We start from the raw sequence: 19,364 nt of genomic DNA, 5'->3' as shown, positions 1-19,364 counted from the left end.
TATATTCAGAAGGGAGCAAGAAATCAAAATTTTATTATATTATTGAGAATTTTAAATAGGTACTTTAAATGTGTAAACAAATATAAACATCAAATTTAAGAGAAAAGAAAATGGAGATGAAAGACTAGTGAGAGTGGATGTAAGTATTAAATAATGCCAAGTAAAAGGAGTGGGATGGGGAAGAACAGGAAAGCACAATATTTTATGTATCAGTGAGTAAATTAATATTGATATCAATATGAAAACAATTGTTGGAGATGCAGTAAGAGAAATACAATGAGACCTTATAGGCATTAAATGTCTTTTAATTTTAGACTCATGTTGTTATCCAACAAGAGGGAGTCTTTGGTTTCCTCAATAGCATGATTCCTACAAAAAAAGAACAAATTGGAATTCAATACTTGTAGAGATGAAAGACTAGTGAGAGTGGATGTAAGTATTAAATAATGCCAAGTAAAAGGAGCGGGATGGGGAAGAACAGGAAAGCACAATATTTTATGTATCAGTGAGTAAATTAATATTGATATCAATATGAAAACAATTGTTGGAGATGCAGTAAGAGAAATACAATGAGACCTTATAGGCATTAAATGTCTTTTAATTTTAGACTCATGTTGTTATCCAACAAGAGGGAGTCTTTGGTTTCCTCAATAGCATGATTCCTACAAAAAAAGAACAAATTGGAATTCAATACTTGTATTAACCCTGCTTTTTAAAAAATAACTGTTAAGCAGGTAATGAGTTTCCTCTTTAGAAAATGCAAGCACATTGTACAGAGAACAATCTTAATGAATGTAAAATGGAAGGACATCAGTCAAGAGGGAAGAACAGAGAAAATATCTTTAGGTCTAAACAGTGAGCAGAATTCAGGAATTCTGTGGATTAGTAAAGTACTTGAAAAAATATTGTCCACTGAGACTATAAAAATGACAGAGTACAGAGGAAGACTAAGGCAGACTTTATTATTAGCAACCACAACAAATTTATCATTTGGATTTAAGCAATTACTCAAAGTCAGAGGCAATGTTCCTACCCATCAGCTCAACCTGTCCTCAATCATTTTGAATACCTTGTATGATGCAGAAAAGACAATTGTAAAGGTTTGTACCCTCAATTAAATATTAAGATGGAATATTTCAACCAAACAGAAAGAATTCTTACAATAAAAGCTTGATCAACTTCTATATAAGACATGATCCTCACTTATTTTAATTAGTGATTAATTTGCTTTCAGTAAGATTATTTGATAATAAATACATATTTTAAAACTTAAGTGGCTATGATAACATTGCTGAAAGAAATGTAGATTTTTCAATTTCCTTGTCTTTATATGCCTGACATTACAATCTTAATATAGTCATAATGTGCTTTTATACCATTACAAGTAAAAATGATTTGAATAACTAAATTGTCTCAATCAAATATTAAGTATTTAAATAATGACCTCTGCTAGATTATCCCATTCATGTTGATGTGTTTAATTGCAGATACTGAAAGTATTTTCTGCTCTATTTTTGTGTGTAACACTGGAAAGATGAGGATCTCTTATTTTTCTTACATGACTTGTAAAAAAGCATTACATTAAAAACATATAAGATATATTAAATTTTAGTATAAATATTGAGTTCCATAGAATTACAAAATTTCAAAAATGAATCTTAACAGAGCACAAGCCTCGGTCTTTTGTTTCCCCAGAAAATGAGTGAACAAACTTAAGTAACTACTTTTATCATTGGAAAAAAGAACATTTGAGCATCTCATTGGGGTGTGCTGTGTAGATATCCTATACCTTTTATCCCAGATGGGAAGAAAATGTTTGCAGATCATACATCTAATAGAGAAATTGAATCCAGAATACACATTCTCAAAACTCAATAGTAACAGAACAATCCAATTAAAAATGAGCAAAAATGTTATTTGACAATTAACCATGGAAGTTTTACAGACAACTAAGCACATGAAAGAATACTCCACATCATTAGTCATTAATAGAAATCAGTGGTGCCAGGACACACCCATTAGAATGACCAACGTTAAAAATACAAGCATTGGGAACAACATTTATACGTGGAATTATCTTGCATAGCAATTTCTACAAATAGTTTGGAAAACAATTCGACAGTTCCTTGAAAGTTTAAATACACACCACCAGGTAATATAATCATTGCATTACTACATATTCACCCAAAACAAAGAAAGCATATGTCCATGCAAAGGCTAGCACAAAAACTACTCAGAGCACTTTTATTTGCCATAGCCAACAACTGGAAAGCACCCAAACACCCATCAACATATGAATGGATAAGTAAACTGTAGTGTATTCATATAATGAAATATTACTCAGCAATAAAAACATAATGAACTATTGATATACACTGCAGTATAAGCTAATCTAAAAAAATTACACTCAGTGAGAAAAGCCAGATGGAAAGAAGACATATTGTATAAATCATAAAATAAAATTTTTGGAAATGTAAACTAACACTTTGGAAATGGTAGTGTAAGAAAACAGATAATTGTTTGCTTGGTGAAGGAGGGTTGAGGGATGTGTTGTGCAGAGACAAGGGATGCCTTTTTTTGATGATTACATTCATTATCTTGATTGTGATGATGAATTTAGCCAAAACTTATTAAATTCTACACTTAAAATACACAGTTCATTACATTACTATCACACCTTAAAAAGACTGTTAATTATGAATATAATTATGAATAGCGATCTTCTTTTTTTTTTTTTTGAGATGGAGTCTTGCTCTGTCGCCAGGCTGGAGTGAAGTGGCGCGATCTCGGCTCACAGCAACTTCTGCCTCCCAGGTTCAAGCGATTCTCCTGCCTCAGCCTCTAGGGTAGCTGGGACTACAGGCGTGCGCCACCATGCCCAGCTAATTTTTTTGTATTTTTAGTAGAGATGGGTTTTCACCATGTTGGCCAGGATGGTCTCGATCTCTTGACTGCATGATCTGCCCGCCTCGGCCACCAGAAGTGCTGGGAGGCGTGAACCATGGTGCCCGGCCATGAATAGCGATATTTTTTAATTAAATCGAATCTAAGATTAAGTTTGCAAGTCATCCAAAGAAAATAATATTGGAATACGTGTGTGTGCGCAGGTGTGTGTGTGTGTGTGTGTGTGTATGAGAGAGAAATGAAGCAGATATAGCATAATATGTGGTAGTAATACAAGTATTCACTGACTCACATTTTGTCAACTTTCCCATGAATTTGAAATTGTTTATAATACTATATTGGGAAAAATTAAGGAAACAAATATCTAACAGCTACACAGAAGGACAGCTATCTTACAAGGGAGTGAAAATGAAGCTAATGATGTATTCAGCAGCAAAAATACATGCAAGGAGATGATGTTGTGCCTCAAAAGTGCTGAGGGAAAATATTTGTCAATCTGGACTGATATAGCCAAATATAATATTTTTCAGTGAATAACACTGGAATAAAATAACAACATTATTATTTAAATGTGTTAAAACATTTTACCACCTACAAACTTTCTGAGAAAGAACTATTGGGAAAAAACACACTTTGCTGAGAAAAAAATTAAACCCAGGAGAATTAGCAAAACATATTGTTGAATCTAATTAATTATAGGCCATTAAAAATAATACTTATATTTTTATGATTAAAAATTAAGAATTAAACTTTAGCACAAATAATACAGGTGATGTAAGTGATGGAACACAAGGGGCAACAAAACACATTAATTGAAAGTTCTACTCAAGAATAAAAGGGAAAAAGTTAAAAACATCAAATTTTGCTAAAATTAAAAAAAAGTCATATGTTAATTTAACGAGAAACTTTAAATTTAAATTATACTTCTAATGTAAAAAGAAAGAATGAAGGAAGAAAGACATTAATAAAAAAATGACCCATTGAAAAACTGCCGCAGAAAGAGGGAAAAAGCCAAAATAAAAGTTAATTGAAATATTTGTAATAAGTTGTAATAATTGCTAATAATCTACTAAAACCCTAAGATATAAATTGCATTAAAAATCTAGCTATATGTCCCATAAAATAAATATATTTAAAAGACAATAAGAGATGGAAGGCTGTATATGGAGATATTAAGAAAAGTAGGCATCAAAGAGCATGAGGTGTAAGAATAAATAAGTGCTAAGATAATCACTACATGATGATTAAAGAAATAAACTAGTAGAAGGTATTATCAGTGCGAATGTATATACGCCCCAAAATATGCTCTCCTAACATTAAAAGAAGTGTTGACAGAAACATAGAAAAATGTACTAAGAAATAATAATGGATGATTTTAACATGTATTTCTCAAAAGTGATAGTCTAAGCAGATAGAACATACATAGCAGATTGGAAAAACACAATTAACAAGCTATACTAACATATATATCTCATGTAGAGAGAGCCAGAGAGAGAACTTTGCACACAACAGTGGACTGTTCTATTTCTAAAAATTGACATTGTTATAGGTCATGACATAAGCCACAACTCATTAAAAATACTAGTTGCCTATAGAACTTACTCTTTTTTTTCACAGTGAAATTGGTTAGAAACCAATAATTAGACTGGTAGGAAAAATGTGTTTGAAATCTAAAAATGCAATCCATGGATTAAGTAGAAAATGTTCTGAAGTTTTTAAAATTAGGAAATGCTACTTAAGTGGTACTTTGAAGAAAATGCATTCATTCAAAAAACAAAAGCAACCAACATCACCGGGTTATAAAAGAGCAATTCAAAAAGACAGAATAAAGAACTTAGAGCATAGAACTAAAATCTTTTACAGGAAATAAGTAATAAAGTTAGGAGCAGAGGACTTATACTTTGGGGAGGTAAATTTGATAGATTATTTAAAGAAATAAAAAATTTAAATGCTGCATAAAATATTGAAAATAAATTTTAATTCCTCAAAATCCCTAAAGGATACAAGGGAAATACCAGGTCGAAATCCACGAGAAAGTCAGAGCCCAGAGGATAAGAACAGCATTGAAGCCACTTTGAAGTTGGACTATGCATAAATGACGTTTAGTTTTGATGGATTTATGAGACAAGCAGAGCAGATATAAAAACTAAAGAAGTCCTTTACTGTAATGCTGAATCCGAAGGAAACTCTCTTTAGATAATTACAAAGAAAATTGAATTGTTACTAAGCTAGAAAAATAACTTTCCTGAGACAATGTATTTATAAGGCACCTCCTGCAAGGATTTGAAAGCTAAATTCCCAATAACCGGGTGACCCAAACAACCTCAATATATATATCAAAGAGCTGACGGAATCACAATCATAGTCAAAAATGTTAACATATTGATATGGTTTGGATCTTCCTCCACCAAATTACATGTCCAATCATAATCTGCAGTGTTAGAGGTTCGGCCTGGTGGGAGGTAATTGGGTTATGGGGGTGGAGTTCTCATAAATGGGTTAGTGCCATCTCCTAGGTGCTGTACTTGTGGTGACTGTACTTGAGTGACTGAACTGTTGTGATATCTGGTTGTTTAAAACTGTAGCACCTCTCCACTTTCTCTCTTAGTTCTGCTCCTGCCAAGTAAGACACTTGTACCATCTTTGCCTTCTGCCATGATTGTAAGTTTCCTGAGGCCTCCCCAGAAGCCAAGCAGATGCCAGCATCATGCTTCCTGTACAACCTATGGAACCATGAAATTAAACCACTTTTCTGTATAAATTACTCAGTCAAAGGTATTTCTATACAGCAATGAGAGAACTGACTAATACATATACTCACTGAGAAAATTACAAAACAAAAAGACAAAAGTTGGAATAAGATTTAGCTAGTACAGGAAACAAACTTAATTAAATTCCTTCTCTGGGGAGGATGTCATCATCATCTTATGCCTCAAGAGGCCTGTCGAGTAATTAACAAAGACAAATGGGCAGCCTAAAATAAAATTAAAATAAGATAAAATTTACCAAGCACAGAAGGTACAGCAAATAGGTACCAGCTGAAACATGGCACAGACAGCATCTACAAAGACATCTGATAGAAATTGTAAATCAATAGTGCCTGTTATTTTTAAAGAAATGAAAGTCAAACTTGAAAATATCTTTAGGGAACATAAAACTGTAAAAAGCAACCTACAGGTCAGAAAAGAACCAAATAGAATATCTAGAAATAGAAAAACACATTAATGAAAATCAAATATTCATTGCAGTATTCTAACAGAAAAGCAGACACGGTTTAAAAGAGAATATGGAAATTAGAAATAGATCAGAGGAAAAAACTTGGAATATAGTACACAGTGACAAAAAGAAAGAAACTATAGACACAAACAAACTTGGAATACAGAGCGTGATCTATTGTTATTTTCTTTCCCTGTAAAGCTGCTAAGAACTCAGCCTCTCCCCACTACTTTTAGTTTGCTGTTCAGCCACTCAGCTAATGTTTGTAAATAGCAAATTATTTAGAGGTAAATATTGATATCAAATGTAAGGTTCATCTCTCTAGAGTTCTCTTTTCCAGCATCTTGGCCTTGATACTCCTCCGATGTCTTCAAATAGATTCTTTTTATTTTATACTTTCTCCAGCTCTTCCAATTACTCATGGTGAGAGGGTTTGGCCTAAACCTACTGGTCTGCCAGTGCCGGAAGCATAACCTTTCAAGAGACTCCCTTGAGGTAATGGACACAAAAGTTACACATACATATGCATTTCACTTATAATTCCTTGATAAGAATTTAGGCACATGAACCACATAGGTAACACTGAAGCTGGAAAATCTAAACTGTAACTGACAGATATGTTTCCAAAACTTGAAGGGAGGTCTCCATCACTATGTGAAAGAAGGTTGGAATAAAAATTGAGGAACAATTAGCAGATTTTAATATAGATGTACTATATGATTTTCTTATTCATTTTGTTCATTTTCTTTTGTACGATGAGAAGGTAAGCTCTGAGAGAAGTATTTTTTCTTTTGGTTATTCTGTTTTTGTTTTTTGTCTGGGTTGCGTTGTTAGCTCACCACTGTGTTCCATGGCCCTTGAACATCCTGGTATAATGTAGGTACTCGGTGAATATTTGTGGCATGTGGAGGGTCTTCCTAAGCATATCACTAAATGCCAAAATCATGCTTCTTCAGTTTTTTGGAGAATAAGCTTCCATCATTTTAATAATATAATAATATCAATATGTTATTAAGACACAGTAAAGTACTTTAATAGTAGTTACACTAACATTATCTTAAAAAGCCAGTGGAATATAAACAAATAAACACTAGGTGACACTTAATAATTTTTTTCCAGACAAACATCTCTAATTTCATTAAACATTTAAAAAAACTTGTCAGATCTATTTATTTTATCATTCATTCCCATTGGACATATTCAAGTGTATTAATCTTTCTTCAGTTTGATGCCCAAAATAAAAATACAGGTTGAGCATTCCACTGCAAAAATACAAAATCCACACTGCTTCAAATTCTGAAACTTTTAGAAAGCTGACACAACACCGCAAGTGGAAAAACTCTATACCTGACTTCATATGACAAGTCACAGTCAAAACCCAGTCAAAACTTTGTTTTTTTAAAGAAATTATGTAAATATTGTATAAAATTACCTTCAGGCTATGTGTATAAGGTATATATGAAATATAAATGAATTTCATGTTTACACTTGGGTCCCATCCTCAAGATATCTCATTATGTATATGTAAATATTCCAAAATCCAAAAAAACTCAAAATCTGAAAGTCTGAACACTTCTGGTCACTAGCTTTTTGGATAAGGAAGTCATTTATTTACCATATTATTGATCCATGTTTTCATGGAAATTTTGGAGCACTGAGATGGCAGAAATTTCTTACTGTTGGTGGAAAGATATAATCAATACAAAATTTTACAAATTAATTTTAAGGATGAAAAACTGAGCTAGCCAATGATAGAACTAAAATCAATCCTGTATCTTCTGACACGAATTGAGATAGTACAGAGGACAAGCAAATTTGGGAATTTATTTCTCGATATTACTTTTTTTGGTAGTTACACCAAATCTTTTCATGTTTACCTAAGAAGTAATCTTTATGATCCATATTTATACTACAACTAGAATTTTTATTCTGCAGTACACAAAAGGCAGCTTAAGCCCTCTTTGACTTCAGCAGTTGTCACAATTTAATTATTTTATTATTATTATTATTATTATTATTATTGTAGAGACAGGGTCTTGCCATGTTGCTAGGCAAGTGTCAAATTCCTGGGCTCAAGTGACCCTCCCACTTCGGCCTCCCAGAATGCCAGGGTTATAGGCATGAGCTACCAAATCTCACAGTTTTAGAAATTACCACTATAAATATTACTTTCTCTTAAAATTAAATTTAAAAATGAATTATTGTTCAATCAATACAATTGCGATAAAATTTGTTTGACTACAACTCACACAGGCACTATCCATATCAAATATCCTTTATAAGTATCCATTTTATTTTTGGTTCCTTGCTTCTTTATTATGATAATTAAGGACCTAAAATATAAAATACAATCATTTCATTATATTGTTGTTGTTATTATTTTTCCCTAAGTTTTGTAGGTAGTAATTGGGTTGACCACTGCTACTGTGGATATTGGGAATTACAAAATGCGGCAGGTTGATGGGTTTCCCAAAGATGCCCACGTCCTAACCCTGGGACCTGTGAATATATTATATATCAAAAGGGAATTAAGGATGCAGGTAGAATCAAGTTCTCTAATCAGCTAAACTTACAATAGGGAGATTATACAGGTGAGACTAGTGTAATCACAAGCACTCTTAATGGCAGAAGACGAAGGCAGAGAAGGACCTAATGACGTACCTTGAGAGGGACTCCACACATATCCTCTGTCTTTGAAGATGAAGAAATGGAACCATGAGTCAAGAAACACGATATATGTCAAAAAAAATTTACAAATTAATTTTAAAAGCTGGGAATGGTCCTCAGGTGACAGCCAGCAAGAAAACAGGGTTGTTGGTCCCGTAGGTGCAAGGAACTAAATTCCGCTAACAACATGAATGAGCACAGAAACAGATTCTTCCTTAAAACCTCCAGAAAGGAGCCCTGCTGACACCTACATTTTTGTCTAGTGAGACCCATACCTGATTTCTAACCACCAGAAATGTGGGATAGTAACCACCAGAAATGTGGGATAGTAACCACCAGAAATGTGGGATTTGTATTGTTTAAACTGCTAAACTTTTCATAATTTTTTTACAGCAGCAATTGGAATCAATATGCCAGTTTATCAACCTTATTTCAAGTGGAAAAAATATGTATTTCAAATAAGCTGTTATGAATATGCTAAAAATATGTGTGTGCGCACACACCCTCAAACAGACTCGAAATACTTATGATTACTAAGACCACTTCAGCTTCACTTGAATGTCCCTCCAGAACACCTTAGGAGTAAAGGTAATTTAAATTTAGAAGAGAAAATACCAGCGGGATCTTATATTTATTGAAAAATAGTAAACTAATATTACCTCATTTCAACTTAATAGCAAACTTCAAGGGTATGCCTTATTAGCTTAACCTTTATTAGGTCATTTTCGAAGGGCTTGGGAAATCTGCATTGATATAGAATTCATGGCTTCTGCTCTATTGTACTTAAATTAGACCAACATTAGATTTTAAGGTTTCTGATCTTTAAAATAAAGCAATCGGTTATGGTAGGTTTTATACAACATGCTTTAATGTTTTCTGTATCTCTCCTTTCCTAGTTTTTAGTGTAAAGGAAGAGAATTATAACTACCTGCGGGCTAGAAAGATTATTGTTGACACAAGACCCAAGAATAACTCACTGTGATCATAAAATCATACAGTGCAGATATCATTAGAAAAAAAGGAACTATATCTACAGTAAAATTATTCTACTATAAACTCAAGTAATAGACATCAAAATAAATGCCATTTTTATGAATTTTTGTCCTTAACATTGTTCTTTAGCAAACTGTAACACTCTTAAGAGTGAAGAACCTCTAAAAACATCTGTGAGGCACATTGGATGATGCCGTGCTCTGAGTAAAACACCATGCAGCACCAAACAGGTACCTTATGATGTTCATAAGTGAGGGCCCATAGAGAATGAAGATATACATTTCTTAACCAGTTTTTTTCAGGGATATTTTCTGCACAATATTATGACAAAATGCACTATGTCTAATTTTTAGTATAGTCTATGTAATTAATTCATGGGATTCGTTTTTTTCTTTTTCGATTTTAATATACACAAGAATCTACTGGTGATGAGAAACAGCCAATTGAGACAGTGGGAACTCAAGGTCTTCTTAGGAGATCAGGCTTCTATGTGTATTAAAATATAATAAATACAAATGCTTTATCATATATGTTTTATAGCAAGCTTCAAATGTAAACCTTAGTCAGCTAACTCAGAAGTTGGCAAACAATGGCCCAGGGACGAAAGCCAGGTGATTCCCTGTTGTTGTAAATAAAGTTCTACCTAAATACAACTATGCCCATTCGTTTACATACTGTTTATGGCTCCTTTCTCACGACAGTGACAGAGTTGAGTGGTTGTGAGAGAGACTGTATGGCTCACGGAGCCTCAAATATTTACTCTCTGGCCCTTCGCAGAAACATTTGCTGACCTCTGAGCTAACAGAGGGTAACATTTGCATGTAAACAAATAATAGCCATAAAATATTATAGAAAAGAAATGTCAAACTTTTACCTATCAGGTCAAGGAAATAATCTTAGAGAGGTTGATATTTGAATTGAATCTTGAAGTATAAGCTGGACTCTTCCAGCTGAATAAGGGGATGAAGCCCTCTAAACAAAGGACACCACATATAAAAAGGCATAGGAATGTGGAAGACAGTAACTTACGCAAAGAAACATAAGTATTCTATAAAATACATAAAAAGGAATGGTGGAAGACAAGATGGAAAAGGCAAACTATAGTGAGAAAATGAAAGGTCATTAAACTCATTATTTTAAAAATATTAGTTTTTATATTATATTTTATATCATTTTCCATTAATTCAATTTGCCATGAGGACTGGAGATGACTACCATAAAATAAGAATACAAATGAGGAGCGTGACCCTAATATACATGAGAGATAATACATTCTTGAACGTAGAGAAAGAGAGGAAAAAAATAGATTCAATAAATCTTTAGGAGACAGTATTTCCAGAATTCAGTGAGTAAGTAGAGATACAGAGCTGTTGAAGAAGAAGAAGAAAATCATGCTTTCCAGTATCTAGTTCAGGCTAATTGACGTGACTGATTACTACTTATGGTAAGAACAGATGAGGAGGAAGATGAACATATTTATGGGAAAATACAAATCATTCTAAGTTATTGAAGTTTTAGAGAATCTCTGATTCATTTAAGTCATTTAGAATAATAAGTTAACGGGCCGGGCAGGGTGGCTCACGCCTCTAATCCCAGCACTTTGGGAGGCCGAGGTGGGCGGATCACGAGGTCAGGAGATCGAGACTGGCCTGGCCAATGTGGTGAAACCCCATCTCTACTAAAAATTCAAAAATTAGCCGGGCATGGTGGTGCATGCCTGTAGTCCCAGCTACTCGGGAGTATGAGGCAGGAGAATCCCTTGAACCCAGGAGGCGGAGGTTGCAGTGAGCGGAGATCTGGCCACTGCACTCCAGCCTGGGCGACAGAACAAGGCTCTGTCTCAAAAAAAAGAAAAAAGAAAAAGAATAATAAGTCATAGTTTTATTTTATTTCATATTCCTGTCTTTTAACTTAGTATCTATTCTGTAAGAATATTATTGTGCTTTTCATTCTTGCTACAACTTTTATAATTATTTTTGCATGTGTAAAATTTATTTTTCTGAACTTTTAGAAGGGCCCGTGGTTCAGGTAACTTTCCTAATTTGGTATAACCCCCGTTTCTATAGTTTTGCTGTAGTTATTTGAAAAAAATATATATTCGGCAGCTTGTTTGCTGAGATTTACTACGTCTGTTCCACATCCTTTAATATTATCTCAATTGTCTTTTCCTTTGTCTCTGTTATCCTCCTGCTTTTTAAATTTTAGCCATGCCAGAGTTTCTCCTCAATGTGAAGTCTTGTCCTGGGAGTCGGCCCTCACTGATGAGCTTTGTGGAATCACAGGGACTGCACTGCCTCAGCTCATTCAGACAATGCCTCTGATGCCTCAGATTCACCAACCACTGGATTGGGCAAAACCCCTCCCATTGTCAGTGAATAACTATGGAATACTTTGGATTTTCCGGATTTAAAATATTTTTATATTTCTCATTTCTCTCCTTTCTGCTCAAAACTGATTCCAGAGAGGTCTTATAAATGTTGAGGGTTTTTGCCATATGTCTATCATAGAGATAACTTCCCAATTACTTTTGTTGTAAATATCTGTAATGTCTATGAGATTTTGCTTTGGCTGTCTAGTTTCCATGTCTACTTACTAAGAGAGTCCTGAGACATTCAAACAATACAATTGCTGCCATCTTTCTAGAATCTTCAACACGTTTTTTAGTTATTTGATATTAATGCTTCTAGACATGTATTGTTCATTGGAAAATCTAATTTCAAAATAGTGTCTCCATGTTTTCAAAAGAGCATATAGTAATATACAGAATAATTTAAGAGATATGTAATTGAGTCTGGATGCTTAAATAACTTGGAAATCAGTGGCACAAACTCTGAAATTATGAAGTGTTGAATTTAAAGATTCTGATTTTGCAAATCAGCTTAAACATGTACAGAAGGAACTATTTATTGTAGCTGTTATTCCTTGCAGCATACCCTGAGCTTGTCTTCCCCTTGTGAGTGCACATATTGCAACTGAATCTATGCTTTCCAACATATTGTATTTCAGCATTCCAATCAAAATTAACAATGAGCCTTGGGTTTATGATTAATCAAGTATATAGTAGGAGCTTTACCAAGTATTTTTTTCTTCCCTGCCTACATTAGTTTCATCAGAGATAATTAAGTTTTACCATGTAATTGAAGGGGCAGAAACTAGAAAAGCAGGAAAAGAGCAATTTATGCAGTCTTTTAGCAGCTTATGGCTTTTAACAACAGGATAAACCATGAGAAATACATTGAAATTGAAAGCAAAGGTGAAAGGCAGTTTTCTAGTAAAATATTCATTAATGTGAGAGAATTTAAAAATATAAGCAACTGATTTTATTTATCATCTTTTTTAATATATAAAATTGGCTTTTGGATTAAGATATTGAATTATACAGAAACATAAAATTACTTGATTGAAGAGACTCATGTCTGCAAGATGGTGGAATGGGACTTGACAGAACTCATGTCTCTCAATAGCAATAAAATACTTTCACAAGAGCTAAGGAAACCAGGTAAGAGATTACAGCACATGGCTATAGCAAAGAAACAAAAAAAGATGCATCAAAGAGGGTAGGAGGAACAGTATTACATTACCTGTTTTACCTCTGCTCTCAACCCTAGGTGCACAGCACGGAGAAAGATACCCTCTGTGTGGGGAAAGGAGAGAGAAGTGAACACCAGACTTTGCCTTAGACCCCAACATCATGCCCACCCCGGTAAAACTCAATGCTGGGCAGGCCCCCATGGCCTCAGACTTCAGGCAGGTACCTGGAGACCAAGGCTGCAGGCCTGTCCCAGTGCCAGGTTGGATCTTGCAGCCTCAGCATTCAGGCCTGCTCTGCATACTCAGTCTCTGTGTCCACCCCAACTCCAGGCCAACTCCAGTGTCCCCAGGCTCCGGACTGACCCCAGTGCAGAGCTGCACCCAGCACCCTCTGGCTTCTGGCCTGTCCCAGCACCAAGCCAGACCCCACAGAGTCAGGATTGAAGGAAGGCCTTCGTGGTCCCAGGCGCCAGGCCTGCACAAAGGAGCTGGTCTCCAGAAAACAAAACTGGCCTGTATACACGATGGAATATTATTCAGCCTTAAAGAAACAAAAAAAAAAATCTTGCCATTTGTAACAATATAGACGAGCCTGGAGAACATTATTTTCAGTGAAATAAGTCAGGCACAGAAAGGCAAATATGGGATGGTTCAATTATATATGGAATATAAAAAAATTTGAACTGACAGAAGTAGAGAGTAGAATGGTGTTTTCCAGGGACTGGTGGGAACTGTGGGGAACAATGGCTGTTGGGGAGAAGATCTTGGTCAAAGGATTCAAATTTCAGATCGATAGAAGGAACAAGTTTGAGAGATCTACTTTACAACGTGGTGACTGTATTTAATAACAATGTGTTTTATTTGAAAATCTCCGAGAGTAGATTTTGCGTTCTCACCACAAAAAAGTAAGCATATGAGATAATACATATGTTAATTAGTTCAAATGAGCCATTCTACAATGGATGCATATTTCAAAATATGTTGTACATGATGAAAATATACAATTTTTACTTGTCAATTTAATTTTTTTTAAAAAAATAACTCTTCTTCCTTTAATGCCTTGTTTCAAAGTAAGAAAATTATTTAAGGCAGACGTATTATCTAAAAGATAATAAAACAAAAAATTTCAGCAAGTTTATGAAATATAAAGTCAATAAATAAAGAAAAATAAGTTGCTGCCTAGAGTGGAAGTAGAGGATGAAGCCAACTTTTTCTCGTAAACCTGGAGAGGTTCTGAACAAAGATAGAGGATGAGGGAAAACCAAGAATGAGAAGTGTCTGAATACAGTGGAAATAATATCAGTGGAATAAATAGTAGACTTTTTTCTAGGAAAAGTGGCTACATGATCTAATGTGATACAGAGTAGAGAAAAAAATGGTAGAACACCAGAGTAATGCCCTTTTAACTCAAGTATTGAAGATCCCCCATAAAAATGCCTCAGTTCCAAGATTCTCATCTAAACTAAAGCTTATCAGCCTGCCCACATGCACAAGGTTCTCAACTGGCCTTGAAAGCATTCTCAAATATTAAGGAAAGCCTGAAATATAAAAGAGTAAGAATAAGTTAAAGAAGCAGAAGAGCTTATCAGAAACAAAATATATAATGCAGGAAAAGAAAAGTTCTCTGATAAATTTCATCAGAGATATTTGAAGCTATAGCATTTCCCTGAAACAAAATTAGGCTGTTATGTTTGGGAAGAGAGACAGACAGAAACCAATACTGAGAGAGAAAGAGGGAGTGGGGAGAGAGAGAACTTCAATTTCAGTAATGATAAGACAGCTCAGTGTATCAGTCAGGGTTCTCCATAGTAACACTTGAATTTATTTTAAGGAAATGTCTCATGCAGTTGTGGGGGCTAGAATGTCCAAATATGTAGGGCTGGCAAGTGGGTAGGTAACTCATGCAGAAATTGGTATTGCAGTCGTGAGGCAGAATTTCTTTTTCTCTGGGAAACGTCAGTTTTTGCTTTTAAGACTTTGAAGTGATTGAATAAGACTCACCTACAGTATTGAAGGAAATCTACCTCTACTTAAAGTCAACTGTTTATAGATGTTAACCACATATAAAAAGTAACTTTACAGCAACACCTAGATTAATATTTTACAATTTAACTGGCTACTGTAGTCTCACCAAGTTGATATGGAAGACTAACCATCACACTTAGAATAAATTTTCTACTAAACACAATAAAATATATTAGTTGAATTACAGCTATCATTTTCCTAAATGCATCATAATGTAGACAGGATAATAAGAAAACTACCAGGCAAACATCTAAGAGAAAATGGGATATAAAAGTTGTATGAAAAACCCCCAAGCAACAAAAACAATTTTGCCTTGAGGATGAGAGACCAGCCCAAGCAAACTTGAGCTTGCTTTGGGGGAACCTTATAGATGAGTATAGCAGAAGACAAGGCTAAATCCTCCTACTTTAGGGGTAACTTTTAGGAGAAGGTGTTCATTTTGAGCTTGCTCTCCAAAGGGATCTACTCTCAGGGTAAGGGTGAATTAGAAACAAAACTTTTCCAACTCTATGGGCAGTGGACCCTGATGCTGAATGGAGTAAGGCAGAAAAAGGAAAAAGGAAAAAAACATCCTTGAAAAGTGGGTTATGGAAGAATCTTCACACAGGTTTGAAAGCTGAGATGACAATTGGAAACATTTTGAGAGTTCAGTGAAATTTGTCAGAGTTTGATCACAGTTGCATGTAAAACTGTTAAGCAATCCATAAAACTCCTGGCAGATAACACAGGAGAGTATGTTCATGATCTTGAGGTAGGGAAAGATTTATTGATCAAGACACAAAACAACATCAATAAAAATAAAAAACATTAAGACATCTAATTAAAATTAAGAGCAAGTATTCATCAGAAGACATCATCTAATAAGTGAAAATGCAACTCCCAAATTCGGAGAATATATACACAATAATATAACTAAGACAAGGTGAATATGGAGAATATAAAAAGAACTCCTACATATCAAAATGTAAAACATAGAGCTCTTAAAATAAAAATGGACAAAAAGCAAACATGAACGTACATTGCACACCAAAAAATCCAAGAGGTTTACAAACATATGGCATGAAGTCTATTAGTAGTCATGGAAATGCACATGTAAGGTTTTTCCATAATTTTATGAGTGGGAACCAAAATAATCATCATGTAATATATTGCATGGTGTTATTGGGAAATTAATGATCTCATTGGGATGAATCTCTTCAAATTACCAGGTTAGAGGTTAGGAGGCAATCAGCAATTGCTTTATATCAAACTTTGCACATTAGTAGACTTCTGTGTACCATTACACATATACCACGTGGCCAAGTTTCTTTCAAAAATAATCTGACAAAATCAAGGACTGGCAAATCTATGGATCAATGTTTATTCCTACACGTTGCTGGTAGGAATGTACCTGAAAACAGCCACTTTGAAAAACAGTATGATCTAATATAGTAAAATTCTAGATACCCCTACCTTTGACTCAAAAATCAACTCCTAAATCTATACTCTAGAGAAAATTCTGCAAATGAACACCAAAATAAATATCAAATCAATTGAACTCATGGACAGAGAGAGTAGAAGGATGGTTATCAGAGGCTGGGATGGGTAGTGGGTGTTGGGACGGGTAGAGAGGTGGGGATGGTTAATGGGCACAAAAAAATTAGAAAGAATGAATAAGACCTACTATTTTATAGCACCACAGAGTGATTTTAGTCAATAATAACTTAATTGTCTATTTTACAATAACATAAAAATATAACTGGATTGTTTGTAACTCAAAAGATAAATGCTTAAGGGGATAGATACCCCATTTTCCATGATGTGTTTATTTCACATTGCATCACATTCACATGATGTATCAAAACATCTCATGTACCCCATAAATATATGCACCTACTATATACCCACCACAATTTTAAAAATAATTTAAAAATTTAAAAATATGTATATATATATATATATATATATGATAGTTTATGAGAGCATTGTCTGCAATAACCCAAAACAAGATATGATACAAATATCCATCAAGAGTAGAAAAGATATACATAGCATGCTATGCTCATGTACTGGAATACAGTATAGCAATGAAAAGTTAATGTAGATGCAGGTACTTTTAAAAATAGATGGCTGGGTGCAGTGGCTCACGCTTGTAATCCCAGCACTTTGGGAGGCTGAGGCTGGTGGATCATGAGGTCAGGAGATTGAGACCATCCTGGCTAACATGGTGAAACCCTGTCTCTACTAAAAATACAAAAAATTAGTCAGGCGTGGTGGCGGGTGCCTGTAGTCCCAGCTACTCAGGAGGTTGAGGCAGGAGAATGATGTGAACCTAGGAGGTGGAGCTTGCAGTAAGTGCCACTGCACTCCAGCCTGGGTGACAGAGCAAGACTCCGTCTCAAAAAAAAAAGATAAATAAAATATAAAATAAAACTTTTATTAATGTATTAATAGACATTATTAAGACATGAAGTAATATAATAGATTTCTCTTTTCCTGGGGTTCATGTTTTTAGGAATGCACAATTGTATTTTTAGGAGGCATAGCTACAAAGTAAAACAAAGGCATAACCCACCTAAAATTCAGGACAGTCATTATTTAGAGGCACTGACAGAGGAGGAAGTGGAGAAACCATGATAGGAAAGGCTGGCAATATTCCATTTCTTAATCTGGGTCATACATATATACATATACTTGCTTACATTATTTATTTGTATTATTAAAATATTTATTAATCATTCATATTTTAATTTTTTAATTTTTTCCTGTACTGTGCCTTGTGAAAGGGGAAATAGAATATTGAATAAAAGAGAAAATACATAGTCTATATACAATTCTAATACAATAAAAATATCTCAGTGGAGGTTCTACTTGAGCATTTTTTAAAAGGTCTCCAGGTTATGTTATTGTGCAGTCAAAGTCAAGAACTACCTGTATGAGAGAGAAGTTACTGATTATAACATAAGAACATCTGTCTCAGAGATGTTTCAGAACATGACTTAAGACATATACCCAGAGCTGGGTGTGATGACGTGCACTTATGATACCAGCTACTCAGGAGGCTGAGGCAAAAGGGTTGCTTGGTACCAGGAGGTCGAGGCCGAAGTGAGCCATGATTGCACAACTGCTCTCCAGCCTGGGTGATAAAGCAGGATGTTGTCTCAAAAGTAAAACTAAAAAATAAATAAAAACTTTAAAAATGTACCTGTCCAGCACTTTCTATTGTTTTAGTGAAGTATTTCTTTATGGAAACAACATACATACATTAATCAATTCAAACACTAAATTAAATTGCTTGTACTATTGTCTTTAGCTATTTTTTTCTAGATGAAAACTGTACATAGTAAAATATTTAAACAATAAAATGAATGTAATTCATTTTAAATGAAAATAAGTAATCCTTCCACCCTCTGTATCCATTAGATTTCCCTGCCAAGAGTCAATTATTCTTATTTATTTTCTCTGTACTCTTCCAGAGATACTCTCTGCATATAAACACAGGTATCAATTTTGATCACACCAATAGTGTGAACTATTGTGACTGTTTGGAATCTGTTGGAGCCCCAGACACAAGGAGGGGTCAAACCCAAGATCTTTTCCATGGGCCTCCCAGGGTGCTCACAGAAGAGATTGAGTACAGCACAGGAGACAAGGAAAAGCCTTGCTCAGTGGTGCAGTGACACTAAATCTTGCCCGACTTTGCTCTCCTGTGAAGCAAAAGTCTTCATTACTGGGAGAAAAGCACAAACCCTATATCTTCCCAGAAGCAATCAAAGGCCCATTGCTGCTGGATTAAAAAGTAAAAGCAACATGAAGGGCAGCATGCTCATCCACCCCATAATTCAAGGGAAAGTTCTGCTGGATCTGAGAGAGGGGTAAAGAAAAAGCCATCTGCCACTGGGAGAGGAACAAAAATTCCCTTCAGTCCAGTATCTCACAATGGCTCAAGATACCTGCTAGAGCTGGAAAAGCAGCAGTGATCTGCTCCAGAACAAGATTGTCCACCACTATGTGGGAGAGACTATGTAGCAGAGGGAGAGAAGCAAACC

Source organism: Pongo pygmaeus, chromosome 6, assembly GCF_028885625.2.
Source record: "Pongo pygmaeus isolate AG05252 chromosome 6, NHGRI_mPonPyg2-v2.0_pri, whole genome shotgun sequence".
In the NCBI taxonomy this organism is placed as follows: Eukaryota; Metazoa; Chordata; class Mammalia; order Primates; family Hominidae; genus Pongo; species Pongo pygmaeus.
The sequence above is the reverse complement of the archived record's forward strand: the minus strand, read 5'-3'. Positions refer to the sequence as shown.